The sequence below is a fragment of the Cololabis saira genome, chromosome 11 (assembly GCF_033807715.1).
Source record: "Cololabis saira isolate AMF1-May2022 chromosome 11, fColSai1.1, whole genome shotgun sequence".
Taxonomy (NCBI): Eukaryota; Metazoa; Chordata; class Actinopteri; order Beloniformes; family Belonidae; genus Cololabis; species Cololabis saira.
The window spans coordinates 6,393,360-6,414,115 of NC_084597.1; positions in this window are offsets into that span (position 1 = coordinate 6,393,360).

A 20,756-nucleotide genomic window follows, 5' to 3' on the forward strand; every position below is an offset into this window, starting at 1 on the left:
AACAAACACAAAGGGCCGATGTATATCTGCTTTAGGAGTAAAACTGTGGAACTCATTACACAACGACCTTAAACTAGCAAACTCAATAAAATCATACAAGATATTATTTAAAGCAAAGGTAATGGACACATATATAGAAACACAATAAGCAAACAAAGAAGAATGTACACATGCATGAGATGACAACTTAAATTGGGTTTGTCGGTTTCCTCAGCATCTTTTCACTTTCTGTTTTCAGAGCTATCAATATTATTATTATTATCATTATTATTATTATTTTGTGTAGACTTATGATACCTAATTTGTTCTTCTTGTATATTCTAGTCTTTTAAAAGGTGGGCAAGATAAGCTTTATGCTTCAAGCCCAGACCTTTTCGGTCAAAATAATCACAATGTTGACCAGGGAAAAACCTGTGTTAACTTATTTGTTGATTTTTTGTGATAAATATTAACTACAACTATAACTTTAATAATATGAGAACACTACCAACGGGCATAAGTAGCTTAATAAGTCCTCCGGACCAGATCCAGGACCATATATCCCAGCCGGAGGCGGATTCATAAGCATCACCTTTTTTCATTTGCGCAAGCAGATCATTCATATGACTGATGGTGTCAGAAATATTTGCAGCCGCATCAGAAATGTAAGTACAACCTTTTTCACCAATGACATGACACAAACCTCCTTGTGAGGCTAAGATCAGCATGGTACGAGTGGCGACCATGACGGGCGGGAGAGTTCTCCAATTGAACATGCACTGCATCTACGCCGTGAGCATTCTTAACAGCCCCCCACCACGGAAACACACCGGCAAAGAACTTCTCTCCTGCGGTAGTCTGTACTGGAACATCGCCAGCACGCTTCTGCCTGTAGTGGGGATAATGACGGGGGGAGTATGTCAACTGGTCGTACAGGATAATAGCAGGTGTGAGTTTAATCAGGGTGCAGGTCCCGATCCAGCCGTAGGGAAGGACCTGATACACATCATAACCAGTACTCTAGTTGTAAAAAAAAAATCAGGGGGGATGGTGGATTTCATCATATGGGGACAGATAATTTGTGCTGATTACAAATAATATAATATATTACAAATAATCGCAGTGACCAAAACACCTGCAGAAATACTGCAGGAATGACATAGCAGCAGTTAAATGCAGCCTTCTGTAAGCTTTAAATATCCACTGGGCTTACATCAAATACATCAAAACACAACAATTAAAAACACTTTTCTGAACTTATCAATATGACTCTGTCCTTCACAGGATAAGTAAAATGGATCACTGCAAAAACTCAAAATCTTAACAAGAATATTTGTCTTATTTCTAGTTAAAATGTCTCATTTTAGTAAAAGAAATCTCATTACACTTAAAACAAGACTCATCACTGGAAAAAACAACAATTTTCACCTGTTTCAAGTAGATTTTCACTTGAAATAAGTAGAAAAATCTGCCAGTGGAACAAGATTTTTTTGCTTGTAATAAGAAGATAAATCTTGTCCCACTGGCAGATTTTTCTACTTATTTAAAGTGAAAATTTACTTGAAACAGGTGAAAATTGTGAAATAAGTTATTTTTCTGGTGTTATTTTTCTGGTGATGACTCTAAATGTTGAAATAGCAGTAAAACCACATTCATTGATGAAATGACATAAGGGATGGAAAGGGGGGATGGCAGTTTTACAGGGGGGATGATTTGGACCGTTTTTATTTCAGGGGGGGATGCCATCCCCCCTCATCCCCCCTCAACTCCAGTACTGATCATAACCACAGAGCCACGCAGCGCTGGTGGGGCTGCTGCATCCTTCATCAGAAGGCCAGGAAACAGCATCTGTGTCAGAAGAGTTACCTGTCAGGTCACTTACAGAAGCGGCGTTAGCGCGGGGACCGAGGCAAACCGACTGATTATAAAGAGGCCCTTCACCACACGTGGCGTGGACTGTCATCCGACAGCTGGAAGTGGAGCCTACTGGAACGCTCGGTTTAGCATCCTCATATGAACGCCTGAAACAAAGTGGAACGTTTTCAGGAACTTGTGCAGGTTCAATAGACATCACAGGCTGGTTAAGGTCAGGGTGTTCTCTGGCTTCCGTGCCATTCACTCGGATAAGATTCTGATTCCAGCGAGAACATTCAGATGTATTTTGTGTGAGATTTCCAGCAGATTTATTCATTTATTGTCACCCCTAAAAAATGTATTTTCTGTACTCTTACTACGTCATCTATCTGTATAGAAGCCCTGTTATCCATATTCTTATTTGTTTGTAATGATAAGTTAAAAATGTGAGTTAACGGTCTGGAATTCCCAATAATGACTTTCTTTTTACTGTTTTCATATCTATATCGTTATAATCAATGGATGTCTTGTTTTTGCAGATGTTTGCAATGTCTATTATTTCTTTTCTACGACAGGTTTGAGAAAAATGGAGTTTGAGTTTCTATCTATTAAGTTATCATTATATATTCCTGATTCTTGAATTTCATTAGCTAATTTAGGTACAATATTTACAAAATAATCATTTAGTCTATTTGCTACTTCATTCATATTGTTTATAATTGTATAATTTTCTATAAAATATTGTGGATAGTTCATATGTCTAGTTTTATTTCTACTTATACTATTAAGAATATTCCAAATACCTTTTATATTATTATTTTTACTTTTTTTTTTTTTTAGTATAAAAGGCACGAGACCAGCTGGGGTATAAAAGCTGTGGCTGCGCTGAATTCTTCAGTTGGCCGTTATAATATTATTATATATTAACACTGGTTGCAGTAAAAGCCACTGACGATCAACCGACTTCTTTGAGGTGGGTAAATGTTATATAAACATTACTACAGTTGGTCAATATTGTTAGCCTTTTATTTAGTGTACTGTCGCATTATAACGTGTATTTTGTCAGCGGTATTTGTACTAGTTTGGTTTCCTAAACCGGGACGAGTTTGCAGCAGCTCGCCGGTTACGGTGAGTTGGTTTTGGTCAAATTAATGTTACAACTGTCAATCGGAGTCGGATATAACGTTTGCCTGACTCAACTGGTACATATATATGAGTACGATATAATTTTAGAGTGTTTTGTTGTTTATATTTTCTGTGTTTTATTAATTTTCTCCTAACTGTTATTAATTTTCCGCCAGCTGATTATCAGCGCTGTAGTTTACCGTTACCATGGCAACCAAGCAGCGCGCAGGCTGTAATACGTCACATGTAAGCAAAGAGGATAAATGGGAGAGATTGTATTATTCACAGAGGTGTCAAAAGTATTCACATTCATTACTCAGGTGGAAGTATTGATACTAGAGTTTAAAAATACTCCTGTAGAAGTTGAAGTATCAACTCAAGTTTTTTATTCAAGTAAAAGTATAAAAGTACTGGTTTCAAAACTACTTAAAGTATAAAAGTAAAAGTAATGTAAGGGGGAAAAAAGCCATTAAGGACAAAAGCCATTGAAAATGAATGTATCTTAGTATAATGTAAATATATTAAAGAAGCATATATGTGTACTATTGAGCATTAACATGTGTTTCAGAGAGCAGGAGATATGATGACTAGTTGCCTATAAGTATTGTAATGGTGCAAAAAGTCAAACTTCAGAGGCATGTTATCATTTATCCTAACCTTTATTGGAATGTACATCCAAGTTTAGTTGCAGGAATCTGAGGGAACGGATGTAAGAACAAAACTGGACAAGAACATCTGAAACAACCACAACCAAATTCACTCTATCCGGATGGAGCAATTTGACATGTCCCACCCAATTTCTGAAAAACATGAATTGTCCCCCCCCAATAAAAATACCCTAAATTATTCAAAAATAATTACCGGTCAGATTCATGATAAAAAGGGCAACATGGGTACATTTTGTTGATAATTTTCATGATTTTGTTGTCTCTTCTCTAAATGAATGACTATATAAATGAATGAATATACATTTATTGTCAAGTTGTATTATCCATGAGTTGTCTAGATACAGATAAGAAGATTTATACAGACAAGAAGAGTTCATTTTTCATTTTTTTTTTCATTTTTATTCTTTATTTCATTCAAAAAACAAAACAATTCAATACAAATACAAATGTTCCTAACTTGTGAATGAAAAGGGAGCAGAAAGAAGAAGAATCTTATCTGATCTGCCCCTTTCACAAATAACATAAATTAAAAATAATAATAATAAAAAAACAACAACTAAGTGAATAAAAACAACTAAAGTGAAATAAAATTAAAATAACGTTAAAATAAAATTACCACCGCCTAGGGGTATGTCAATCAAACTCAACATTTTTCGTTGTATTTCCTTAACATACAGGCTTTAATTGTTCTTTTGAATGTAATGTTTGATTTGGATTCTTTGTTTTCTTTATTCAGATTGTTCCATAAACTGATTCCTTTCACAGAAACACAACGTTCCATTAATTTTGTCCTGAATCTTGGTTTTTTAAAAATCTCTGTTCCTTTTAAGTTATACTTGCTTTCTCTTTTTTCAAATCTTTTCTGAATGTTGATTGTTTTTTTTTTATGAGCTTTAAAACATAATTTGCAGAATACTATAGTCTACTAGTTCATGAAATTTCAACAAATTTAACTGAAGGAATAATGGATTTGTTGGATCTCTATATCGTTTTCTACTGATTATCCTTATGTTATGAGTTAGCCTATTAAGATACAGGATCTCTTCTTCCAGGGAGTCCTGGAAAATGACAGATGAAAACGAACATGGACATTTATGTAAATCATTTGATGTTGGGTAAACTTGGGCTGTGTTTATTGTGCTCTTAGCAATGGGTCCTTTTTTTTTTTAGAACTGTTTACCACCATAACTGTGTTAAAACATAGGCGTTTCTTTAAGTATTTCTCAGCCTGTATACTACAACACAGTGGCGTAGGTAGAAATATTTTTTTGGGTGGGCCAGGACAAAAATGGGTGGGCCGTATTGTCCCATGAAAAGCGGACTTATAAAAACTTTTAAGCAGAAAACATGGCAAACATGCCTGACACAGCTGCTTCCAATCCACAAAACCCTCTCGCAAGTGGGGCGTCAGCTCCGCTGGGGAAATGTCTGTTTTACAGAAAACCGCGTCCTTGTTTAAACTGTATTCCAACCAAGAAAACTGCCCATACTAAAGTGTACAAAACATGATACCTAATGGTTTTCTACCTTTGTAGAGCTACAATTTTACTGTGTTTTACTCCCTAGCCCACTTCCTTTTCCCCCAAGTGGTCCTTGTTTAAAATGACAGCCTGGCAAGCAACAAGAATGTGTTCTTAATGACCTGCCTGGTTAAATAAAAGCCTGAATGAATATCAAATAAAGTGATATAATTGTTTTTTTTCCCTCTTCATCGTATAATGTTCACAAAGTGTAATGCAATTCATGTCATGGGTCGTGTATATTGAAGGATCAAATACTACAAATCCATTTTAAATCAATATTTCTGGGGTAGCATCATTTGATAGTTTTGATATTTTATATTATTATTATTATTATTATTATTATTATTATTATTATTATTATTATTATTATTATTATTCTTTTATATATATTTTGATAATCTTTTATATATATTTTTATATTCTTACAGCCGAGGTTTGCAGACAGACCGGGATCCGAGCCAGGGTGATGGACCCGGATCAGAACCAGGATCAGATCCAGGACCAGGATCAGAACCAGGACCAAATCCAGGACCCAGATCAGAACCAGGGTCCGGAGATGGACCGGGATCCGAGCCAGGACTCCAGCAGCAGGACTAAAGCGGACGCTGCCGCTCTGAAGGTCAGTGTTCAGGTCAGGGCTGGACTGGGACAAAAAATCGGCCCGGGCATTTTGAGCCTAGACCGGCCCACCAGGTATTGATGGAAAGAAAATGAAGCCTATGAATGAAAACAAACGTTCTTGTGACACCGCTTGTACACTGTCTTGTTGGTGTGTATGTTCTTGTCTAATAAACCTAAACCTACACCATCCCCCCCAGTCCCGTTATAGATGTACTTAGTACTGTTTCTGAGTAGACCAGCGAACTTGTATGGCAAGCCGGTTTAACATTTAATAGCTAGACTGGATATGTGTTGCAGATATCTGTAATTCAATTCTTCCTAGTCAAAAAGAACATTTCAGATATCTATAATGATATATTAACCCATTTTAAACAGGGGGAACGCATTCTGACAGCGTGAAATACTGCTGTCAGAATGTGTTCCCCCTCTGTTTATCATGAAGGGATGCTCACACATCTTTCAAATTCATACTGCTGACTTCTTTCACCACCACAGATAAGTACTGTGATTTTCAGGCTGATATCATCATATTTGACCATTTTAAACAGGGGGAATGCAGCCCTGCCTCTGTTTTTACTAACTAATGACCATGAATTGCCTAAACAGTGGGTTCTTCCAATATATGTACACAAAGTCTTTGCTGCGATGGCATCACTGTAGGTAAACATTTCTCCAAAAAGATTGATGTATTATTTCACCCACCCACTATTAATCACAGCATTATTAAAATTTAGTGACAATCAGGAATCCAAACACCACTGTCCCTGTCAAAAAAGCAACTTAAATTTGGAGTTGCTAATTTAGTTTTATAGAATATATAAGATATTGAATATGAACTCATCATTCTTCAAATAGTATCAATAATAATATCAATAATAAGCCACGCGCTCTAATGTTGTGACTACTCCAGCCAGAGCTGCCTGGGAGACTTGCAAGGCCCTGTGCGGAATGGCCGGGGGGGGGCCAAATTCTTTGGGTTTTTCGGGTCGGATTGGGTGTCTATATGCGCAATTTTAACTCTCCAATTAGCAAAATACTTCCCCTGCCTCATCATCATCTCTTGCCTCGACGCGGGGCCCCACGGCTGCTTGAGACCCGGTCGGATCGGTGATTTTTGTAACAAATTTATCAAACGAGCCTTTCAGAGAGGCATTAAACTCTTCCATTTTCTTTAGTTTTTTTCTTTTTTCATCCCCTGATGGAAATTTCCTGATTCTGTCTCGTTTGGATCAGAGCAGCTTGTGTCTGCGCTTGGTCTGATCAGTTGTGTTGAACAACAGACACGCGCATCATTGCACATATATTTATTGATATACACAGACTAGTACACATTTAGGTCTGTAATGGAACGTGACTGTTGATATTTATAAGGGAAAAAACGAAAAAAATTTGAAAAAAAAAAAAAATTTTGAAAAAAAAAAAACAAAAAAAAACGGCCCATAGCGCGAGGCCCCTTGGGGCGCGAGGCCCCTTGGGGCGCGAGGCCCCTTGGGGCGCGAGGCCCCGTGTGGTTGCACGGTTCACACACCCCTTGCGGCGGCCCTAACTCCAGCCCATCTAACTCATCATAACCAATTGGCCAGTGGTACCAGTTGTTGTCAGGTAAAAAACAAAATCAAATGGGCCGATGGGCCTGCCCGGGCCCAAAAAAAAAAAAAAAAAAAAAAAAAAAAAATTTTTTTTTTTTTTTTTTTTTTTTTTTTGGCCCGGCCCGGCCCAAAATCACCATCGGCCCACCGGGAAATGCCCGGTATGCCCGATGGCCAGTCCACCCCTGGTTCAGGTCCACGAACCCACTCCTTCTCGGCCCGTCTGTCTCCTGCTGACGAACCAAACCTAAATCGTAAAGACGTCGCACGGAGAGCATTTGCTCATTGGCAAGACATCACCCAGATGTCGCCCTGGGATCAAATAAGATCCAATTATATGTTTTAAATGGGAGAGCAATTCAATCTTAACTTTAAAAATTAAACTAAATACGTTCCTATTTTGAATGGACTTCATGAATTAATAAATAGATAAATAAATGAATACCTAAATAGGGCTGGGGATCGAAATCAATCAAATGTCAAGAATCAATTCGATTCCGATTCTTAAGATTCAGAATCGATTTTCAAGATTTGATTCGATTCCGATATTGATTTGGGTTAGTGTTATTAAAACTGTTTTTTGAGCTGTTGCATGAATTATCACTGTAGTTATGCAACATATTACTACTAGTATTATATTGAGATTTAACAGCAAGTATTGCAGCTAATGATGCTGTAAGGACCAATCAGCTCCCAGAATGCTGATAGAACTGCTTTAGGAAACATCATGTGGGTCAGAATTACCAAACAGATCCAGGGAGGAAACAGAGACGGATGAAATCAGTTTTATTTTTTCCCACATTCCGTTTTTATTTGTTCCATTTTCGGTCTATTTTGGTTTTTAATTTTTGAGCATTTGGTTTTTAGCATTTTTTGCAAATGTAACCCCAAGACAGTATATAAAGTAATGAAATATAGACAATTTATGCAATTATAACCTAACACTTTAATGTTTTCATACCTTTAAACATATTTAAAGGCAATAACATGGCACCAGTTATTCTCGTGTCCAACAAAACATTCCTTTTTTGGGGATAAACAAATAAATAACCAAAAGTTGTAATGTAATGATGAAAAAAAAAACATAAATAAATAAAAGAAAAAAAAAACCCAAAAAATAAAAAAAAAATCGATCTTTAGACATATGAATCGATTTTTAGGAATTAATATGAGAATCGATTTAGAATTAGGAAATCAATTTTTTCAACACAGGCCTATACCTAAATAAATATATAAATACGTGGCTTGACGCTGAAGCGAGGAACCCCCCACCAATGACCAATGAGGGCATCACTACGGGGTCATGGCCCAGATCAGGCCCACAGCCAAGGCTGCAGTGCAGGACTCCCCAGTCCCCAGTGACCCGAACAGGGCGATCCCCACAGCAACGGCCCCACAGGCCGAGGAGACATAGTCTACGGTGTGGGAGATCCCCACGAGGAAAAAGCACTGGCGTTAACAACTTAAAATATAAAAACAACATTAAAATAAACCTAAAAACAAAATAAATAAAAAAAGTTAATACAAAAGTATAAGTTCATAATAAAATAATTGAAAAATAAAGTTAAAGTGATACAAAAAACTAGATAACAATAAACTAAACCACTTTAATAAAATAAATAAAACTCAGCTAAACAAAAAAGGAAGGTCTTGAGCCTCTTTTTAAAAATGTCAACATTCTGTGGGGCCCTGAGGTTTTTTGGTAAGCTGTTCCACAGGTGAGTTTCTTTGGTCGTCTGTTCTACAGGTGAGGTTCTCTGGTAGGATGTTCTACAGGTGAGGTTCCCTGGTACGATGTTCCAAAGGTCAGGTTCTCTGGTAGTTTGTTCTACAGGTGAGGTTCTCTGGTAGGATGTTCCACAGGTGAGGTTCTCTGGTAGTTTGTTCTACAAGTGATGTTCTCTGGTAGGATGTTCCACAGGTGAGGTTCTCTGGTAGGCTATTTTCGGTTTCGGCCACAAATTTTCATTTCGGTGCATCACTAATCAGTATAAGGGCACATGACTTACTTAAATCGATTAGCCTGGTAGGGGTATCACAAGATCTCCCTTTACACGGACGATATCATACTTTTCATCTGAACCCGAACACTCCACCCCACACCTTATTCAGCTTGTCATATCCTTGAATGTGGTTTCTGGGTACACCTTCAATTCGCATCTTGCAAAGTTTTCCTTCATCAGTGGCAGCTCAGACACTTTGATAAATTGAGAACTACTCTTTTAGTAGGGGGCTTTGACCTTTGTCATTGGGCAAGCGATGATCCTGCTGTGATTAACGATTTACCATCTGAGGAAAGATCGGACAGTTGTGAGCTCTGGCTTTCTGAGGCTCAGGCTGATCCTCAGGAGCAAACACTGGGACTGCTGTGGAACTGCAAGGCTGAACGTTACTACATGTAACATTGCGTTACATGTAGTAACTCTGTTGTATGATCCATTAGGTAGGTGATCCCCTTCTTACAGCTTGAATTCTTTGGAAAAGGAGCTTTGTTATCTTCCTCAAATCAAAATCCCACGCTGCTATTCCTCCAAAGAGATGGACCGTCCGAGGCACCCATATCTGTTTTGATGCGTCTGAACAAACATATAGTGTTGTTGCATATGTCAGATCTAAGGATGTCAAAGGTCACATCAAGCTAAGTTTCATTCTTGCTTGCTCACTAGGGATGGGCGGTATGGACAAAAAAATATATCACGATCATTTCTGGCATTTATCCCGATAACGATAAAAATGACGATAAAAAATACCAATTCAACTCCACCTTTGTAACTATAAATCTATCACCACATTCAGTCTTTGGAGCCAAATCACTGCTCTAAAAGATACTAAATACTACTAAACTACACCAATTACATTGAATTAATAAAAACCAATTAAATGAGTTACACCTGTACTGCAAAACTGGAATGACTCAGATCCTCCATGTTGTTACACAAACACGTATCAACGGGAATTTATCTTTCTTTCTTTCTTTCTTTCTTTCTTCCTTTCTTTCTTTCTTTCTTTCTTTCTTTCTTTCTTTCTTTCTTTCTTCTTTCTTTCTTTCTTTCTTTCTTTCTTTCTTTCTTTCTTTCTTTCTTTCTTTCTTTCTTTCTTTCTTTCTTTCTTTCTTTCAGGCGCATTTCTTTCTTTCTTTCTTTCTTTCTTTCTTTCTTTATTTCTTTCAGGCTCATTTCTTTCTTTCTTTCTTTCCTTTCTTTCTTTCTTTCTTTCTTTCTTTCTTTCTTTCTTTCTTCTTTCTTTCTTTCTTTGTGGCTCATTTCTTTCTTTCTTTCTTTCTTTCTTTCTTTCTTTCTTTCTTTCTTTCTTTCTTTCTGGCTCATTTCTTTCTTTCTTTCTTTCTTTCTTTCTTTCTTTCTTTCTTTCTTTCTTTCTTTCTTTCTTTCTTTTCTTTCTTTCTTTCTTTCTTTCTTTCTTTCTTTCTTTCTTTCTTCTTTCAGGCTCATTTCTTTCTTTTCTTTCTTTCTTTCTTTCTGGCTCATTTCTTTCTTTCTTTCTTTCTTTTTTTCTTTCTTTCTTTCTTTCTTTCTTTCTTTCTTTCTTTCTTTCTTTCTTTCTTTCAGGCGCATTTCTTTCTTTCTTTCTTTCTTTCTTTCTTTCTTTCTTTCTTTCAGGCGCATTTCTTTCTTTCTTTCTTTCTTTCTTTCTGGCTCATTTCTTTCTTTCTTTCTGGCTCATTTCTTTCTTTCTTTCTTTCTTTCTTTCTTTCTTTCTTTCTTTCTTTCTTTCTTTCTTCTTCTTTCTTTCTTTCTTTCTTTCTTTCTTTCTTTCTTTCTTTCTTTCTTTCTTTTCTTTCTTTCTTTCTGCTCATTTCTTTCTTTCTTTCTTTCTTTCTTTCTTTCTTCTTCTTTCAGGCTCATTTCTTTCTTTCTTTCTTTCTGGCTCATTTCTTTCTTTCTTTCTTTTCTTTCTTTCTTTCTTTCTTCTTCTTTCTTTCTTTCTTCTTTCTTTCTTTCTTTCTTTCTTTCTTTCTTTCTTTCTTTCTTTCTTTCTGGCTCATTTCTTTCTTTCTTTCTTTCTTTCTTTCTTTCTTCCTCATTTCTTTCTTTCTTTCTTGCTCATTTCTTTCTTTCTTTCTTTCTTTCTTTCTTCTTTCTTTCTTTCTTTCTTTCTTTCTTTCTTTCTTTCTTTCTGGCTCATTTCTTTCTTTCTTTCTGGCTCATTTCTTTCTTTCTTTCTTTCTTTCTTTCTTTCTTTCTGGCTCATTTCTTTCTTTCTTTCTTTCTTTCTTTCTTTCTTTCTTTCTTTCTTTCTTTCTTTCTTTCTTTCTTTCTTTCTTTCTTTCTTTCTTTCTTTCTTTCTTTCTTTCTTTCTGGCTCATTTCTTTCTTTCTTTCTTTCTTTCTTTCTTTCTTTCTTTCTTTCTTTCTCTTCCTTCCTTCCTTCCTTCCTCCTTCCTTCCTTCCTTCCTTCCTTCCTTCCTTCCACGTTGTGCGTGGATTTAACGCAGAACCATAAATCATCTTTACACAAAAACATCATCAACGGGAACTTATCGTTTTTACTGCGAGATGACAAATTCTTACCGTGGGGAATTTTTTTGACGGTATATCGTGAACGGTAAAATATCACCCATTCCTATTGCTCACACGTTTCACCCAAGCAACAGCTACCAGTACCCAGACTGGATTTACGTGCTCCACTAACTGGTGCACGCCTCTGTGACCTCATCAGGACAGAATTCACTTTGCCAGTCTGAACTATTACACTGTGGACTGACTGAACCACTGTGCTCCACTGGTTCGTGCCGATGGTGTTACAAGAGGGTTATCCCTGTCAGATATTTTCCTCCCAAACAGATGGATGAATGCCCCAGCATTTTTATGCGAACCTCCAGATACTTGGTCTAAACCTTGAAACTGTTGCATCTGTTGATGACCAAATTGATTTGAAACAATCTGTCTGTTACAGTGTTAGCGTTGCTGTTACTGTGCCAAATCCTGACAGTTTCAAAACTTTTTTTGGGAGGACACAGCCTGTCTCAAATCACACAAATCACTTCCAACACACAGTCGCTTACTCTGTTTAGCCCAAACTTTTGTACTACATCCAATTGTACTGGATCCTACTCACAAGGTGACACAACTAATCATTAAAGATTATAGCGAGATATTGTGTCAAGATGGTTTAAAAAGGATCTTTGCTGAAATAAGAACATTTTGGATCATGAGGGGCGCAAGGGCGTACATAGACATCAGCAGAAGTGTGTTTCATGTCAAAAATGGAGAGCTGGTGCCTGAGGGTTCAGCCAATGTGTCAGCACTGCCCTTTCATTAGGTAAGAAAAAGATGACACGAGGAAAGAAGGGGGAAAAAAGCATCTCCCACACTATGTCCTGTCAGAGGACATAGAGTGATATGACAAAAAACACCTTAGCAAAAAAAATGTAATGCACTCAGGTAACTTTAACCTACATTGATCCGTACTCTGTTCATTAACAACTACAAGATTTCTACGCACTAGTGTTTTCAAATAACTGACTGAAAGAATTTCTTTATTTATTCCTCACACATTTGCATAACTCACAATTAATTTTTTTTATTGCACCGTTTATGTTCAGTCGCCAAATGTTCATCTGTGAGCTATTTGGATCTTATAAGGACTTTAAACTTTCAATTTTATGAATTAATTTAATAATTTTAATGCCCAATGAATTTAATTTATTTGTGTTTTTAAATAAGCTAATTGAGCTGAAAGAGTGAATGAAATCATATTTGACATATAAGCAGTGTTGGGCAAGTTACATCCAAAATATAATACATTATATATTACTAGTTACTGTCATTTGAAAGTAATTAGTTACATTACAATATTACTATATCTGAATTGTAATGCGTTACACTACTTGTGTATTACTTTTGAGTTACTTTCAACAAAATAGCCACAGAAATATATGACTAAGCATTTAAAAATGCTAAACTGCAGATTGTTATAGCTGATTATGTACATTCAGTGGAGGATGATGTAACATAATGACTGTGTAGGCCCCTAAAGCTACTAATAACTTAATATAATTAGGCACAGTAAAGGCTCATGGCACAATACAATAAGTAACAATGACAGTTAGAATCATATAAGCAGACAAATGATCAAAGTCTGTAAGTTATGATGGAGATGCTGCAAATATTTAAAGTCCTGGCCTATTCATATGAAACAAAATAGAGTTAGAGCCCACTATAACATAGCCTATAGCCTTATAATATGACAAACACACAATCTCTTTTTTATTACCGTTTTTATTTCAGGGGGGGATGATTTGGACTGTTTTTATTTCAGGGGGAATGATTTGGACCGTTTTTATTTCAGGGGGGATGATTTGGACCGTTTTTATTTCAGGGGGGGGGTGATTTGGACCGTTTTAATTTCAGGGGGGGGTGCCATCACATCACCCCTCATCCTCCCTCAACTCGAATACTGCTCACACGGAACTCAGAACTTCTTCATAAATAACTCCCAAAGAGAAAAAAAACACCAGCAAGCTAACAAACAAACCAATAAAGCTCTCAGAGTTAACAAAACGAACCAGCAATCAACAACTCGCAGCTGTTTTAACCTCTCCTCCTGATGGGCTGCAGATGTGGTTTAAGGCTGATTTATGGTTCCGCGTTACACCAACGCAGGCCTTACGCCGTGGGTTACGCGAACTACTGCGTACCCTACGGCGAAAGCTCTGCGTCGATTTAACGCGGAACCATAAATCCGCTCTCACAGCGCGACTGACTGTGAGCCCGGCTCGTACTCGTCGCCGCGCGCAGCTCCTCGCCGACTCCGCGCTCATATATATTTAATAAATGTATAAAGCCCATATATTAATAAAGCCTCACTTGGCCGAGCCCTAACGCTGAGACCATGGTAGATTTAAGTTACACGCGGACACGCTGCACTGTTGACTTTTCCCTGCCGGCTCTGCTCACTGAACAGTCCCCACACAAACAGTGTCCAGCGGCGCTACGTTCCGCCGCACCGCGTTCCCAACGCTTTTTTCTGTTGTCGGGATGTCTCGCGGACGCGGTGTTGGTGAATTATTTAAAAAACAACAGCTAAACGGGTTAAAATGCGTTGTAACGTGTGTTACTTAGATTGTAACGAGTAAAATATTACCGAAAATTTATTAGTAATGCGTTATATTACTGCGTTACAGCAAATAGTAATTCATTACTGTAATTGCGTTACTTTTGTAACGCGTTACCCCCAACACTGCATATAAGACCACAAGCCTTCATGCTGCTTGTCATGTATGTTCATTGAAAGTAGCAACAAATAAATTCAGGTTGCTGAAATGTTGTCTTTGTCTCATGTTGCAGCTTGTTTTGGGGCTGGTTTATAGCCCAAATTGTTCGTTTTAATGACATCTATCTTGATGAGGACTTGTTTTTGACATAACATTTGTCAGGTAATAAAACTGAGTTTTCACATCCCGTTCTGAAGTCAAAACTGTTTTAAAGACAACATTTCTAATGAAAGTTTGAGATCAGTCATCTCAAGTGGCTTCGGTAAACAGTTGTTTCACTGCAAACACCATGATAGAAAGCTATTAAATACAACTGAAAAAACTTTTGACGGGTCAACGGACAAAAGGATCTAAGTCTCTTTCTTTCTTTACAGAAACGTAAAGGCAAAGAGAGGCCCACAGGTTACCCCTGTGATCAGTGTGAGGAAGTCCTCACCACTTCATCATCCTTGAAGGGACATAAGAAGATTCACACTGGAGAGAAGCCGCACCTATGTGATCAGTGTGGAGCAGCTTTTGCCAGATTAGATAATTTAAGAAATCACCAACGTATTCACACTGGAGAGAAGCCGTACAGATGTGATCAGTGTGGTGCAGCTTTTACCAACTCAAGTAATTTAACTAGGCACTACCGTGTTCACACTGGAGAGAAGCCGTACATATGTGAGCAGTGTGGTGCAGCTTTTACCACATCCAGTGCTTTAACTACGCACCAACGCATTCATACTGGAGAGAAGCCGTACATATGTGATCAGTGTGGTGCAGCTTTTACCACATCAAGTGCTTTAACTACGCACCAACGTATTCACACTGGAGAGAAGCCGTACAGATGTGATCAGTGTGGGGGAGCTTTTACCACATCAGGTGCTTTAACTGGGCACTACCGTGTTCACACTGGAGAAAAGCCGTACAGATGTGATCAGTGTGGGGCAGCTTTTACCAGCTCAGGGGATTTAACTAAGCACTACCGCGTTCACACTGGAGAGAAGCCGTACAGATGTGATCAGTGTGGGGCAGCTTTTACCGGCTCAGGGGATTTAACTATGCACTACCGCGTTCACACTGGAGAGAAGCCGTACAGATGTGATCAGTGTGGGGGAGCTTTTACCACATCAGGTGCTTTAACTACGCACCAACGCATTCATACTGGAGAGAAGCCGTACAGATGTGATCAGTGTGGTGCAGCTTTTACCAACTCAAGTAATTTAACTACGCACTACCGTGTTCACACTGGAGAGAAGCCGTACAGATGTGATCAGTGTGGGGCAGCTTTTGCCGTATCGAGTACTTTAAGAAAACACCAACGTATTCACATTGAATAAAATGTGTTTATCTGGAAATAAGTTAATTGAAAATAAGTTCAGTTTAATGTTAATTTTTTTTAAATAGTTCTGCTTCTGGTTGTAAATTAGTAAACTTTTTTTTATGTTTTTATCGTAATCTCATTGTTCTGTTATTCTGTTCTGAATAAAGTTATTCGTTTTTTGTTGGATTTCAGTTTCTTGCTCAGTAACACCATTGTAAACAAACAGGAAGTCAATGTTAGAACAGTGTCCCACAGTAGTGCCTTGTTCATGTGATTTTATCAATATAGATGAATGATGGTTCTTGATTTAATTTCATCTGAGGGATGTAAGAAAAAAGTGTTTTACTAATGACACCCTCTGCTTCTGAGACCAGCTGGTCAACTGTAAAAGTGAGTGAATGCTGTCATAGACCTAAGGCTGAATTATGGTTCCGCGTTAAATCAACGCAGAGCCTACGCTGTTGCGTACGCGGCTACGCGGGAGGCTCTCCGTAGCCTACGCCGTAGCCTGACGTGCACCTCCCAAAAAATGTAACTAGGCGACGCAGACCCAAGGCAGACCGAGAGGGCTGTGATTGGTTTGCTTGGTAGCAACGCATTTCCGGTTCCGGTTCGTGAAGCAGTAGTGAACCTTCAACGCTCTTTTCTTTGTGTGTGTGTGATTTTTTTTTTTGGGGTTGTTTTGGTTTTTTGCACAATAGTTGTCCTTATCTCTTTGATCCACTGTGACCGGAGAGCAGTGTTGTGCGAGTTCATACTTTTCATGAACTAGTTCAAAGTTCAGTTCACATAGTTTAAAAATGAACAGTTCACATTCATAGTTCACCATTTTCACTTTGAACTAAGTTCAAATTCATTTAATTTCAATATTTTTAGGTGAGGAGTACGAATGAAACGCCAGACTGTCCTAAAAACTGTTGTGGTGGTCTTCAACCCTGATCCTCAGGTCCCCTGTCCTGCATCTTTTAGATTTTTCCTTGCTCCAGCACCTTGATAAAAATGACTGTCATTAACAGACTTGCGCAGACCTGGATGACAAGCTGATGATGACCATTAATTAGAATCAGGTGTGATGATGCAAGGAAACATCTAAAACATGCAGGACAGGGGTCCCGAGGACCAGGGTTGGAGACCACTGCTGTGTACAATCATGTATTGTCCTAGTGGCTTTTCAGCTTTACTCAGGCTGTAAATCTCCAACATTGTAGTCCATTATCAGCTTGTCTACCTGTTGCTGGGAAATCAACCCCCTGAAGGTGCAGCAGTATTTGGGACTGGGGTTGTTTGGGGCTGTTGGGTCTTCTTTGCCTTTCCTGATGACTTTTTTTTGATTGTCAAGGACTTGCAGATATTTTCTCACACTGGACAGATGCTTTGACTCCACATGACGTTTTGAATTTAGTAGGCAAACGTTTGGACTTGTTTTCTCAGCGCAGGTGGACATAATTTGCTTAGAAAGGTTAGATTTTTACCTTCTGACTCTTTGGGAGACAATGTGTAAAATTCCCGCAAATAAGCGGAGGCGTCATCTGTTGCTGCGTCTGCAACGTCTCTCTCTTCACTGGTCATGTAAAGACTGCACCGAGCTCGGGCCGCTGTTGTTATGCTAGTGTGCACTGCATTGTGGGTAATGTAGTTTGAAGTCGTCGTCTCGTCGAGTATTTTAAATGTCCGCGCCACCCGCTGGTGAAATGAGAAGGATTATTCCGTAATAATTGGACCTAAATACTGAAGCTGAAACTCACATAATCTGAACAGTTAAAATTCTATTTCTTGATTTGCAGAATTAACAAGTTCACGTTCTAGTTCTTTATTTGCAAATACGTTGCGTTCAGTTCAACGTTCTCACAGAAATGAACGTGTTCAATGAACGCGTTGTCAAGTTTCCATGCACAACACTGCTGGAAATTTGCTGCGTCATGTCCAGTGAAGTCACCTTGTACACGTCCAAGTCTGTGCCCATGTTTTTTACTGACTACATGAAGCACCTCTAAGCCATTCAGGTGAAAGCTGTTCATCAATTCTACTAAGTCAATTGCGAACTGGTCGGCATCCTGAAATGGGTCTGCAAGACCATCTATAGGAGCCAAATATGCTGTTATTCACTGTGTGTGTCCGTGGGTGGCGCTGTGTTTTAGCTGAGCCACAGGTATAAAGGTGACTACGTCACGTCTGCTTGTTAGATGTTTGGCCCGGAAGGGCAAAAGGTTTTTGACCGGTGTGGCGCTAAACCTGCGAAACTTCATGCTTTGTTTGAGAGCAATAAACACTTTTAATTGCATCAGAAGAAAGCGTCCTGGCTCGTCCGTCACCGCCGGGGAACGTGGGCAGCAGCAGCCAAAAGCGCGTCGACCAGATCTCCCGGTCAAACATTCTCAGTAGCCTAAAGCATTGGGCTTGGCTCCTTCAACATTAGTCAAAAACTTTCCCGCGCTCCTGTGCAGAGTCCTGCGGAGAACCCTTGTTGTGAAACGGCATTGTGTTTTGGGGATTTAACTCAGAGATCAGCAGTGGTGTCCTCCAAGCGTGCAGGTAACGGCTCTCCAAGCCAGAGGCCTTAGGATAAAGGGGAAAAGCGGCACGAACGATGCGTATGCCGTTATACAAGTGGGAAAGGAGAAGTACCAGACGTCTGTGGTGGAAAAGAGCGTTGCCCCGGTGTGGAAGGAGGAGGCCACCTTCGACCTGCCGCTTCTCCAGCAGGGAGGCGGAGGAGGCGGCGCAGAGCGCTCCAGGCTGCGGGTCCATGTCCTGCACCGGGCTCTGGTAGGCCCAGACAAGCTGCTGGGGCCGGCTGTCATCAACCTGCTGCAGCTCTGTGAGGACAAAACCCACCTCAAGACGGAATGGTTTAAGTTACTTGACAAGACTGGAAAGCCAGACAAAGACCGAGGAGAGGTGCTTCTGGACATCCAGTTTATGAGAAACAACATGAACGCCAGCATGTTTGATCTCTCTGCTGCTGGGAAATCTCGTTCTCGCCTTGGCAAGTTCAAAGACAAAGTACGTGGCAAGAGAAAGGAATCGGACTCGACGTCCAGTGTACCGTCTTTCACTCAGGTTATCACGGATAGTGAGGAGGAGGGAGATGGAAATGCCGAGGGAGCAGCAGGCAAGGATGGCAAATCCAAGAAACACAAGATTAAGTCTTTGTTTTCTCCAAAGTCCAACCTGCAGAGAAACAAGTCTCAGTCCATGTCTGTTCTGCCTGCGAAAAAACCCTCACTGAGTGGCAGCCAATCATCTGGTCTAAACATTGAGTCCTCTGAAGGAAAAAAGTTCAAGTTTATGATCCATAAACGCTCCGGCAGTTCAGGCAACAAGGATTCATCACTGGGTCATCAAAAACAGGTTCCTTCAGAGCAGAGTAACTTGTGCATTAACGGAAGCCATGTTTACTGTGAAGAGCCGCCACCTCGGACCTCTCGCGTTGGCTCCAACTTCAGTCTGGCCAGTTCAGGACACGGATCAATCGAGGATGTCCCTGAAAGCTCTCCTCCATCTGTGGATTCACTAAAAGCTGTGAGGCAGTATTCACCCTGGATGGAAGAAGAAGAGGAGGAGGAGGAGGAAGTGAATGGTGAAAGTATAAAAGAGGATGTTAATGAATCAAGAAGGGAAGAACAAGAAAGAAACAGGATGCAGGAGGAAATTAAGAATAAAGAGAGAGAAGAGGCTCTAAAGAGACAACAAGAGGAGCTTGAGTTATTAACTAAGGAAAAAATTCTGTTTCTGAAAGAAAAGGGGGTTTGCTTTGCATGTTTGGGCGTTGGTCATATGAGTCGTGAGTGTGAGAGACACTTAACATGCAAGGTATGTGGTCAAACTCACCCCACTGTGCTTCACATCAGAAAGCAACCAGCTCAGGATATGTTGGACGCATCTAGCCAGACAACACCAAACGAAATATGTGGAAATACAGGGGCCGGTAAGGACCGGTGTGCTTTGTCCATTCTCCCGGCGAAGGTTAAAAGTGTAAAGGGAAATCGCATCATAAAAACCTATGCCTTCTTGGACCCGGGTAGTTCAGCCACGTTCTGCTCAGAGCATTTAATGCGGAAGCTTAATGTCACAGGCAGAAGAACCAACTTCCTGTTGAGCACAATGGGGCAAAAAACTGTTGTTCCAGCCTACTCATTGGCTGGTTTGGAGATATCTGATCTGGACAGCAGTAACTTTCATGATCTCCCAGAAGTTCTCACCCAGAAGAAAATGCCAGTCACTATTAATAACATGGTGACATCAGAGGAACTGGCAAAATGGCCATATTTGTCCAAGGTGAACATCCCAAGCGTTAAAGCAAATGTCGACCTGTTAATTGGAACCAATGCTCCCAAGATACTGGAACCTTGGGAGGTTATTAACAGTTGCGGGAAAGGCCTGTATGCCATCAAGACAGTGCTGGGATGGGTCGTTAATGGTCCACTGAATGGTAACAGTGGTGCTTCGGAGGCGGAGCGTCCCCAGGAGGAGAAAACGATCGCTGAGCAGGTGGAGAGCTTCAGACAGGAGAAGTGCAAGCTCGATGCCGAGGTCGCCAAGTGGGATTACAAAGGCAACGATATCATTGTGCTCGCCAAGCAGATGTGTAGGATCATGATGGAGATGACGGACTTCACCAGAGGCAAAGGCCCCCTGAAGAACTCTTCAGATGTGATCAAAGCAGCCAAGTACCAGAAAGTTTACGGGACAGCTGCAGTCAACTCACCTGTGGTGCCGTGGTGCATGAAGACCCTAGGGAAGAAGCCTCTGGTAAAAAGCGTGAAGCCGCAGGAATGCCAGACGCATGGCCGACGAGGCTTACAAAAAAGACAAAAAAAACCCCCAGATAAACAAGGGCTTGTGCGTTCCGTGAGGC